The sequence below is a fragment of the Rhinolophus sinicus genome, chromosome X, assembly GCF_036562045.2.
Source record: "Rhinolophus sinicus isolate RSC01 chromosome X, ASM3656204v1, whole genome shotgun sequence".
NCBI lineage: Eukaryota > Metazoa > Chordata > Mammalia > Chiroptera > Rhinolophidae > Rhinolophus > Rhinolophus sinicus.
In genome coordinates, this window is record NC_133768.1 from 117,170,742 (window position 1) to 117,183,071 (window position 12,330).

The window sequence follows — 12,330 nt, forward strand, 5'->3', positions numbered from 1 at the left end:
TCAGTCCCAAGTACAAACTGCAGTGATGCAAAGTGTGTAGGGAAGGGTTCCATTGTTACATAAGGACCATAGTGGCATTTAAACCCATTCAGTCCCAAGTACTCACTGTGATTATGTGAAGTGTGTAAGGATGGGGGTCCCATTGTTGTGTAAGGACCATAGTGGCATTTAAGCCCAGTCAGTCCCAAGTACAAACTGCAGTGAGGCAAAGTGTGTAGGGATAGGTCCCATTGTTGTATAAGGACCATAGTGGCATTTAAGCACATTTGATCCCAAGTACAAACTGTGGTCATGCAAAATGTGTAGAGATGGGTGTCCCCATTTTTCATTAGGACCATAGTAGCATCTAACCACATTAGGTCCCAAGTACTCACTGTGGTCATGCAAAGTGTGTAGGGATGGGGTCCTATTTGTGTGTAAGGACCATAGAGGCATTTAAGCACATTTGGTCCCAATTAATCACTGTGGTGATGCAAAGTGTATAGGGATGAGGTCCATTGTTTCATAGGGACCATAGTGGCATTTAAGCACATTCAATGCCATGCACGCACTGTGGTGATTCAAAGTGTGTAGAGATGGGTCCCATAGTTGTGTAAGGACCACAATGGCATTTAAGCACATTCAGTCCCAACTACTCCCTGTGGTCTTGAAAGTGTGTAGGGATGGGCGTCACATTATTACCTAAAGACCATAGTGGCATTTAAGCACATTTGGTCCCAAGAACTCACTGTGGTGATGCAAAGTGTATACAGTTGGGGTCTCATTTTTCATGAGGACCATGGTGGCATTTAAGCACATTCAGTCCCCAGTCCTCCCTGTGGTCTTGAAAGTGTGTACGGATGGGGGTCACATTATTACATAAGGACCATAGTGGCATTTAAGCACATTTGGTCCCAACTACTCACTGTGGTCTTGAAAGTATGTAGCGATGCGTCCCATGATTACAGAAGGACCATAGTGGCATTTAAGCATATTTGGTCCCAAGCACTCACTGTGGTGATGCAAAGTGTATAGGGATGGGTCCCATTGTTGTGTAAGGACCACAGTGACATTTATGCATATTCAGTCCCAAGCACTCACTGTGGTGATGCAAAGTGTATAGGGATGGGTCCCATTGTTGTGTAAGGACCACAGTGACATTTATGCATATTCAGTCCCAAGCACTCACTGTGGTGATGCAAAGTGTGTAGGGATGGGTCCCATTGTTGTGTAAGGACCATAGTGGCATTTAAGCACATTTGATCCCAAGTACAAACTGTGGTCATGCAAAGTGTGTAGAGATGGGTGTCCCCATTTTTTCATTAGGACCATAGTGGCATTTAGCACATTCAGTCCCAAGTACTCATTGTGGTGATTCAAAGTGTGTAGAGATGGGTGTCCCATTTTTCATTAGGACCATAGTAGCATCTAACCACATTAGGTCCCAAGTACTCACTGTGGTCATGCAAAGTGTGTATTGAAAGTGTGTAGGGATGGGCGTCACATTATTACCTAAAGACCATAGTGGCATTTAAGCACATTTGGTCCCAAGAACTCACTGTGGTGATGCAAAGTGTATACAGTTGGGGTCTCATTTTTCATGAGGACCATGGTGGCATTTAAGCACATTCAGTCCCAAGTTCTCCCTGAGGTCTTGAAAGTGTGTACGGATGGGGGTCACATTATTACATAAGGACCATAGTGGCATTTAAGCACATTTGGTCCCAACTACTCACTGTGGTCTTGAAAGTGTGTAGCGATGCGTCCCATGATTACAGAAGGACCATAGTGGCATTTAAGCATATTTGGTCCCAAGCACTCACTGTGGTGATGCAAAGTGTGTAGGGATGGGTCCCATTGTTGTATAAGGACCACAGTGGCATTTAAGCACATTTGGTCCCAAGTACAAACTGTGGTCATGCAAAGTGTAGAGATGGGAGTCCAATTGTTACATAAGGACCATAGTGGCATTTAAGTACATTTGGTCCCAAGAACTCACTGTGGTGATACAAAGTGTATACGGTTGGGGTCTCATTTTTCATGAGGACCATGGTGGCATTTATGCACATTTGGTCCTAACTACTCACTGTGGTCTTGAAAGTGTGTAGCGATGCGTCCCATGATTACAGAAGGACCATAGTGGCATTTAAGCATATTTGGTCCCAAGCACTCACTGTGGTGATGCAAAGTGTGTAGGGATGGGTTCCATTGTTACATAAGGACCATAGTGGCATTTAAACCCATTCAGTCCCAAGTACTCACTATAATTATGTAAAGTGTGTACGGATAGGGGTCCCATTGTTGTGTAAGGACCATAGTGGCATTTAAGCCCATTCGGTCCCAAGTACAAACTGCGGTGATGCAAAGTGTGTAGGGAAGGGTTCCATTGTTGTGTAAGGACCATAGTGGCATTTAAGCACATTTGGTCCCAAGCACTTGTTGTGGTCAAGCAAAGTGTGAGGAGATGGGGGTCCCATTGTTACATAAGGACCATAGTGGCATTTAAGTACATTTGGTCCCAAGAACTCACTGTGGTGATACAAAGTGTATACGGTTGGGGTCTCATTTTTCATGAGGACCATGGTGGCATTTAAGCACATTTGGTCCTAACTACTCACTGTGGTCTTGAAAGTGTGTAGGGATGTGTCCCATGATTACAGAAGGACCATAGTGGCATTTAAGCATATTTGGTCCCAAGCACTCACTGTGGTGATGCAAAGTGTGTAGGGATGGGTTCCATTGTTACATAAGGACCATAGTGGCATTTAAACCCATTCAGTCCCAAGTACTCACTATAATTATGTAAAGTGTGTACGGATAGGGGTCCCATTGTTGTGTAAGGACCATAGTGGCATTTAAGCCCATTCGGTCCCAAGTACAAACTGCGGTGATGCAAAGTGTGTAGGGAAGGGTTCCATTGTTGTGTAAGGACCATAGTGATATTTAAGCACATTTGGTCCCAAGCACTTGTTGTGGTCAAGCAAAGTGTGAGGAGATGGGGGTCCCATTGTTACATAAGGACTATAGTGGCATTTAAGTATGTTTCGTCCCAAGTACTCACTGTGGTGATTCAAAGTGTGTAGAGATGGGTCCCATTGTTGTGTAAGACCATAGTGGCATTTAACCACATTTGGTCCCAAGAACTCACTGTGGTGATGCAAAGTGTGTGGGATGGGGTTTCATTGTTACGTAAGGACCCTAGTGCCATTTAAACACATTCAGTCCAAGTAGTAACTGTGGTGATGCAAAGTGTGTAGGGATGGGTCCCATTGTTACATAAGGACCATAGTGGCATTTAAGCACATTCAGTCCCAAGTACAAACTGTGGTAATGCAAAGTGTATACGGTTGGGGTCTCATTTTTCATGAGGACCATGGGGGCATTTAAGCACATTCAGTCCCAAGTACTCCCTGTGGTCTTGAAAGTGTGTAGGGATGAGCGTCGCATTATTACATAAGGACCATAGTAGCATTTAAGCACATTTGGTCCCAACTACTCACTGTGGTCTTGAAAGTCTGTAGGGATAGGGTTCATTGTTTCATAGGGACCATAGTGGCATTTAACCACATTCAGTCCCAAGCACTCACTGTGGTGATGCAAATTGCTTAGGGATGGGTCCCATTGTTACATAAGGACCATAGTGGCATTTAAACCCATTCAGTCCCAAGTACTCACTGTGATTATGTAAAGTGTGTATGGATAGGGGTCCCATTGTTGTGTAAGGACCATAGTGGCATTTAAGCCCATTCGGTCCCAAGTACAAACTGCGGTGATGCAAAGTGTGTAGGGAAGGGTTACATTGTTGTGTAAGGACCATAGTGGCATGTAAGCACATTTGATCCCAAGCACTTGTGGTCAAGCAAAGTGTGTAGAGATGGGTGTCCCATTGTTACATAAGGACCACAGTGGCATTTAAGCACATTCAGTCCCAAGCACTCACTGTGGTGATTCAAAGTGTGTAGAGATGGGTCCCATAGTTTCATAAGGACCATAGTGATATTTAAGCACATTCGGTCCCAAGTACTCACTGTGGTCATGCAAAGTGAGAACCTTATGTGGTCCCATTGTTACATAAGGACCATAGTGGCATTTAAACCCATTCAGTCCCTAGTACTAACTGTGATGATGTAAAGTGTGTACGGAGGGGGTCCCATTGTTATGAAAGGACCATAGTAGCATTTAAGCCCATTCAGTCCCAAGTTGTCACTGTGGTGACGCAAAGTGAGAACCTTATGTGGTGCCATTGTTACATAAGGACCATAGTGGCATTTAAGCCCATACAGTCCTAAGTACAAACTGCGGTGATGCAAAGTGCGTAGGGATGGGATTTCACTCTTATGTAAAGACTCTAGTGCCATTTAAACACATTCAGTCCAAGTAATAACTGTGGTGATGCAAAGTGTGTAGAGATGGGTCCCATTGTTACCTAAGGACCATAGTGGCATTTAAGCACATTTGGTCCCAAGAACTCACTGTGGTGATGCAAAGTGTATACAGTTGGGGTCTCATTTTTCATGAGGACCATAGTGGCATTTAAGCACATTCAGTCCCAAGTACAAACTGTGGTAATGCAAAGTGTATACGGTTGGGGTCTCATTTTTCATGAGGACCATGGGGGCATTTAAGCACATTCAGTCCCAAGTACTCCCTGTGGTCTTGAAAGTGTGTAGGGATGAGCATCGCATTATTACATAAGGACCATAGTAGCATTTAAGCACTTTTGGTCCCAACTACTCACTGTGGTCTTGAAAGTCTGTAGGGATAGGGTCCATTGTTTCATAGGGACCATAGTGGCATTTAAGCACATTCAGTCCCAAGCACTCACTGTGGTGATGCAAATTGCTTAGGGATGGGTTCCCTTTGTTTTGTAAGGACCGTAGTGGCATTTAAACCCATTCAGTCCCAAGTACTCACTATAATTATGTAAAGTGTGTACAGATAGGGGTCCCATTGTTGTGTAAGGACCATAGTGGCATTTAAGCCCATTGGGTCCCAAGTACAAACTGCAGTGATGCAAAGTGTGTAGGGAAGGGTTCCATTGTTGTGTAAGGACCATAGTGGCATTTAAGCACATTCGATCCCAAGTACTCACTGTGGTGAAGCAAAGTGTATAGGGATGGCTATTAATTGTGTAAGGATCATAGTTGCATTTAAGCTCATTCAGTCCCAAGTACAAACTGTGGTGATGCAAAGTGTGTATGATGGGGTCCCATTGTTTTATAAGGACCGTAGTCCTTAAATGCACTCAATGTGCATTTAAGCACATTGAGTTCCAAGTCCTCACTGTGGTGATTCAAAGTGTGTAGAGATGGGGGTCCCATTTTTCATTGAGGACCATAGTGGTATATAAGCACATTCAGTCCCAAGTACTCACTGTGGTGGTTCAAAATGTGTACAGATAGGGGTCCCATTGGTTCATAAGGACCATAGTAGCATTTAAGCCCATTCAGTGCCAAGTACAAACTGCGGTGATGCAAAGTGTGTAGGGATGGGGTCCCATCGTTTCATAAGGACCGTAGTGGCATTTAAGCACATTCAGTCCCAAGCACTCACTGTGGTGATACAAAGTGTGTAGGGATGGGGTCCATTGTTACTTAAGGACCATAGTGACATTTAGCACATTCAGTCCCAAGTACTCACTGTGGAGATGCAAAGTGTATACGGATGGGGGTCCCATCATTACAGAAGGAACATAGTGGCATTTAAGCCATTCAGTCCCAAGTACAAACTGTGGTGATGCAAAGTGTTTAGGGATGGGTCCAATTTTTGTCTAAAGACCATAGTGGTATTTAAGCTCAATCAGTCCCAAGTACAAACTGTGGTGATGCAAAATGTGTAGGGATGGGGTCGCATTGTCGTGTAAGGACCATAGTGCCATTTAAGCACATTCAGTCACAAGTACTCCCTGTGGTCATGCAAAATGTACATGATGGTGTCCCATTGTTTTATAAGGACCATATTGGCATTTAGCACGTTCAGTCCCAAGTACTCATTGTGGTGTTGCAAAGTGTGTAGGGATGGGGTTCCATTGTTCCCTAAAGACCATAGTGACCTTAAGCACATTCAATCCCAAGTACTCCCTGTGATGGTGGAAAGGACCTGATGTGGTCCCATTGTTACGTAAAGACCATTATGGCATTTAAGCACATTTAGTTCCAAAAATTCACTGGTTTCATGCAAAGTGTGTAGGGATGGTGTCCCATTGTTACATAAGGACCATAGTGACCTTAAGCACATTCGGTCCCAAGTACTCTCTGTGATGGTGGAAAGGAGCTGATGTGGTCCCATTGTGAAGTAAAGACCACTGTGGCATATCAGCACATTTGGTCCCAAGAATTCAGTGTTTTGATGCAAAGTGTGTAGGGAAGGAGTCTCATTGTTTCATAAGGACCATAGTGGCATTTAAGCACATTCGATCCCAAGTACTTACTGTGGTGATGCAAAGTGTGTACGATGAGGGTCCCATTGTTTCATAACGGGATGTAAATTGTGTAGGGATATGGTCCAATTGTTATGTGAGGACGATAGTGGCATTTAGCATATTCAGTCCCAAGTACTCACTGTGGTGATGCAAAGTGTGTTAAGGATGGGGTCCCATTGTTACGTAAGGACCATAGTGGCATTTAAGCACATTCAGTCCCAAGCACTTATTGTGGTGATGCAAAGTGTATAGGGATTGGTCCCATTGTTATGTAAGAACTATAGTGGCATTTAAGCACATTAGGTGGCCGGAACTCAGTGTGGTAATGCGAAGTGAGAACCTGATGTGGTCCCACGTAAGGACTGTAGTGGCATTTAATCAACTTTAGTCCCAAGTACTCACTTTGGTGATTGAAAGTGTGAATTTGATGTGGTTCTATTGTTACGTAAGGATCACAGTGGCATTTAAGCACATTCAGTCCTAAGTACTCACTGTGGTGAGGCAAAGTGAGAACCTCAGTGGTCCCATTGTTAAGTAAGGACCGTAGTGGAATTTAAGCACTTTCGGTTCCAAGTACTCACTGTGGTGATGCAAGGTGTAGGATGGGGTCCCATTGTTTCATAAGGACCGTAGTGGCATTTAAGCACATTAACAGTACCAAGTAATCTTGTGGCAAAGGGAATTATGTGGGAATGGGATCCAGTTAACAGAGGAGACTTTGGGGACTGCCATTTTTACATGATTAATTTCAGTAAGGGTGTTGAGTAATTATTATCTTTCACATATAAAGGGTGTTTCAGTGTTCCTCATAGAAAGTTCTGTTCTAGTCAATTAAAATTGTCCATATTGTTTGTTGTAATGTAGTTTTTGAATAGTAATGTTCCTATAATAGAATACTAAGGGAGTGGATGTTGATATTTCAGACATGGACTAATGTAAGTATGGGTATTATAAGTTGAAGAGAAAGGTCCTCGAGTAATGAGCTCACAGTATACCATGCAAATTGGATATTTTGGACCTTGAACTGGACAGTACTCTGGGAAAGTACAAGTGTGCACATTAGCTGCCCATGAGCCAAGTTCTTGAATATTCTTTACTCCTTTTAACAATATTGTAGAGGGTGGAATGGGGTGGGATTCGTTTTTATTGCACAGGACATTGGCTATATGTTATTATGCACGTCCACTGTTGGGCAATGAGGATTTTACATATTTCCACTATGTAAGAGCGATGACAAGATCTTCTCTGGGTTTTATCTGTTAGGCAGTACCATGAATAGTAATAATTGTATCCATTAACATTCCAATGTAAAGGATTTTCAGAGTGAGTTCCTCTGTTATAGTCCAAAGTTGCAAAGAATTTGTGTAATGAACAGGGGTATGGACCATTGTAATTCTACTAATTAGTTCTTCAAGGAACGTGGTCTCAGGTAGCCAACATTGCCTGGTAGCAATGCCAAAGATATGGAGGATCACTGATTGAGGGTGAGACAATATACAATTAAATTTGGTAGTTTAATTGTCTCAGAACAGTAGGACTCCAGAGAAGTAGGGCAAACGTCGTCCTTGACAAGGATATGGCAATTGGGACTGAGCACATTAACTGTTGAACAAATGACGGGTTTTCTGCGCCCACTGCTAGATGCAAAAGTGTTTGGGACTGGGACCTAATCTGATGAGTAGGATTCTGGACAATTGTCTGATATGAAGTTCTTGATTAGTTAACATTTCCCAAAGCAAAGGGTGCATGGATTTTTTTGTTCTAACATAGGACAATGGACAAATGGGATTCTGTATAATAATTGACAGGGCATCCCAGTCTATTAAATGAGCAATGGACACCTTATTTTTAGTACTCAATGATAACTGGAGTGGCTTTAGGGAGAAGCAGGGCTGAAGGGGCAGGGGCTGGGGCTGGGGCTAGGGCTAGGGCTGGGGCTAGGGCTGGGGCAGGGGCAGGGGCTGGGGCTGGGGCTGGGGCTGGGGAAGGGGCAGGGGCAGGGGCAGGGGCTGGGGCTGGGGCTGGGGCTGGGGCTGGTGCTGGGGCTGGGGCAAGGACTGGGGGCTAGATAGGGGGGTTTCTGGGAACGGGGCTGGGGAGGAGTTGGGGGGCTGTGGAGGCAGAGCACCACAGAAAATTGAAAATTTGGACATTTAATACTCAAGTATAATAAGTGTGAATAAAGGAAACTAAGTTCACAGCAATTCAAGTTTCCCGCCTGAAAGGTGGGCAATTAGTCAATTGGTGCAGCATTAAAGATGGGAACAAAGTAAGGCCTGGAGTGGAATGGACCTTCAAATGTTTATTTTTATATTTCATCATAAAGTTAAATTTTTAATTAATTATGTCCTATAAGACTTCCAAAACCCAAAGGGAAGTAGTTTCTTAAGTCAATTTAAAAGTAAAAAAAAAATTAGTAAAAAAAAGTTGCATGCCAAATCATTGACTTTGGATATTTTAAACCAAAAATGTTTAAGCAATTTATAAAAATGAAATTGAAAACTTCAAGGAATTTTAAGGAACTCAAAAGTGAAAATTCATTAAATGTATTTGAAATGGATTCTACAAATCAACAAAATCCCGAAACACATTTCCATAATAGTCATTTAAGGCTCACGTCTAAAAGTAGCAAACCACATAATCAAACTATGACTGACATCCAATAAATAAATAGAAATCAGTCAAACCCCAGCATTAGGCACAGGGTAGGTGTTCCTCTTGAGGAAGGCAGGGATTCCTCTTCTGCCCCCTGTTGGCCAACGATCATGTGGGATCCATTTTGGTCCTTGCCACGTCTCAGCGCCATTTTCACACTTGGCACGCATGGAGCACGCCACTGGCCAATGTGGAAGAGCAGAGGCAAACTGGGAAATGACTGCCCTAGGCCAGGGCACCATTGCAGAGGAACGGTGTGAGGTTCAGCTCACACTACCAAATACCCAGAGGGAGGGGAGCAAGTAAGAGGGGAGGGAGCTGAAAAGGGCAAATGACCTTGGAAAGACCCTTCGGTACCACCCACTGGGAGGAGACATGAATGTGGCCCCTTCTGCTTCTTACTTCTGATTGGCTGAATCAAAACGGCAGCGAGGAGCCATGCTAAATCGGTGCAATTCCACCCTCCACTAATTGGCTCTGCCCAATTCTACCACCCTGTCTGATTGGGTGGGTCATACGGCAATCCAACACTGACCATCCCACTTTTTTTGGCAAACGCGGCAACGCCCGCCATCTTTAACAATGCGCAAGCACCGGAGCAAAGCCCGCCAAGAAAGTGCCCGGCAAAAAAAAACCATTCGCCAAGATGTCCACCCGACAAACTGCCACATCCACCTGACAAAGTATGCCATATTGTCCCTGCGGCAAAACCTGTCAGGAAATTCATGCCGCAAACACGAAACCGCGCCATATTTTACACTGCGGCAAGTGCTTGAGCCGCCATCTTATACCATGTACCAGAATATTTCCACCACCAAGCTGCGCACTAGAACAATAATACCATCATGCTGTGGCCTTCCCGCCACTTGAACACTGCGACAAAACTGCATCCGCCATATTGGACACTAACAAAGCATGCAGGCAGCCATGCTGCGCAATGCGGCAAAGTTAAAGTCGCCATTTTGAACCCTGCCCCTAAGTCGGTTCCCTGTCATTTTCAATTAGCCCCAGGAAGTGTCAGAGAACAATTGCGATCATCTAACTTAGGATACCACAATTTATGCAAAGCTCCTAACCAGCCCCCAATTAGCTCATTCAAAATATTTACTTATACTATGCATACAACTGCCTCTGTATGTCCCTCTAGCCATACTGCTTCCCTATTTTATGCTAAACACGAACAACCATGGGCAGAGGCGTGCGGCAAGCCTGAAGTGGACGCCATCTTTCTTCTCCTGCCTGTCTAACCCGTTAGCCTAACTGCAAAATCATCTCCAAGCCAAAGCCGTAGGTCCACTCACACAACACCAAACGATTAGCAGCAAAAATTTGTAGACCTTCCAGATAGTCTGGAACCACTGAAATCAACCACTTTTCCATGCATTAAAAGCCCCGATGGGCGAATGAAAAAAGAAAATCTAAGCAGGTATCCGTGGCCCCGATGGGCAAAGAAAAAAAATTAAGGCAGGTATCCGCGGCCCCGATGGGCAAGGAAAAAAATAATAAAAGCAGGTATCCGAGGCCCCGATGGGCCAAAAATTATTTAAAAAAAAAAAAAAAAAAGACATCCACTGCCCCCATGTGCCAGAGGTTTGGGGGATGGGAGGGGGGACCCAGCAGGTATCCGAGGCCCCGATGGGCTTAAGGGGGAAAAAAAATTAAAAGCAGGTATCCGCAGCCCCGATGGGCAAATTAAAAAAATAAATACATAAAACCAGGTATCCGCAGCCCTGATGGGCAAAATATAGAAGAGTGAAGGGAAAAGAAACCTAAACCACAAAAAACCAGGCCTCAACCAAAACTTATTACAAAAAAATTCCTTTAAAATGTGAAATAGCCTAAAAATATCCCAAATACCTGAAAAATATGGAGCAGGTGTCAAGAAAATACTAGAAGAAAGTTCAGAATTTAAAAAATATTTTATAGAATTTTGGTAGATTTTTTTCTTTCTTTTTAAGAAATGAGCCATAGTGTGGTTGGCAATTGGCAAGTGTTCCAGAAAGGACCACAGGGGTGAAGATATCTTGCTATCCAGCCTCTACCTCAGGAAAAGAAGAAATATGGCGGCTGCAGCAAATTGCAGCACTTTAAGAAGTAACGGGGAGGGCCCTGGGGCAGAGGGAGTGGAAGAGGTGTGGCCTAGAAGATTGAAAGCCAGACATCTTTGTGGTTTACAAAGCTCACATTTATTTGGAGAAAAGGGGAGATTTTAAGAACACAGAAACAAAAAAGAACATTAGACTTGGAAGTAGGCTTCATTTCTAGTCGGGGAGCCATAACTTCATTGTAGTTTCAAAGGGTTATCGTCTATAAAATAGAGACGTTAATCAAATTAGATTACTGATGCTTTCACCAGAAACAGCATAACAAAAGGGTTTAGTTTAGTTTGGTTTTGAAAAAGCACAAAGGCTAGGTAGGGCTTTGATATGTTAATAAACTATTTAAATACCTCATTCAGCCAGAAGGCATAACACCCTACCAAACTTTTGAACAAAAGAAGTTAGGAAAGGGCAACTTGTTTAAAGTTAGAACCTTCTTCAAGGGACTTTCCCTTCCATTATATAATGTAATAGTGAAGGTTTCTTCCTATATTTTATAGATTATGAAACAGATGCCCATAACGGTTACATGATGTGCATGATTCTGAGTCAATATGTTTTCTACTCCAATACTCTGCCTTTGTATGGCCCCTGATCATAGGAGACTGGAAGCACTTCTAAGTCAGATGTTGAGCAAGAGAGAGGAAGGAAAGAAAGGCATTTCCCAGAATGCCGATTTGGCCCCTAAATAATCAAGGAGTACTATTTGTGACCTATTTGTAATTTTTAAACTGCGAACCCTTAGTCTTTAGAATTTTCCTACTGCCTCCATGAATCTGATGACCCCAACATTGAACCAATAGTAAGAGCACAGTAGTGAAGTTCACCCACTGGCAGTAACTCATAGGAAAAAGCTCATATAAAAGCCACAGCTACCCCCAAAAAAACCTGACTATTACAGTGAGAATCTCTTATGATTGGTTCAATGTTGAGGTCATCAGAATCATTTATCAGAGAAACAATGGATAACCCAAGACAGACCATGAAGAACCCGAGGGAGACCATAGAAACTAAGTACCACACAACTAGAAAGTCAAAGGATACATTGGCCTCCCACTGACTGACCTGGAAAGTGATACTATCAGCCAAGCATGTCCTCCAGTCTCCAGATAAATAATAAAGTATGCAGAATTTTCTTCCTTAAAGAGTACACTTACACTCCATCTTCTAAGTGCT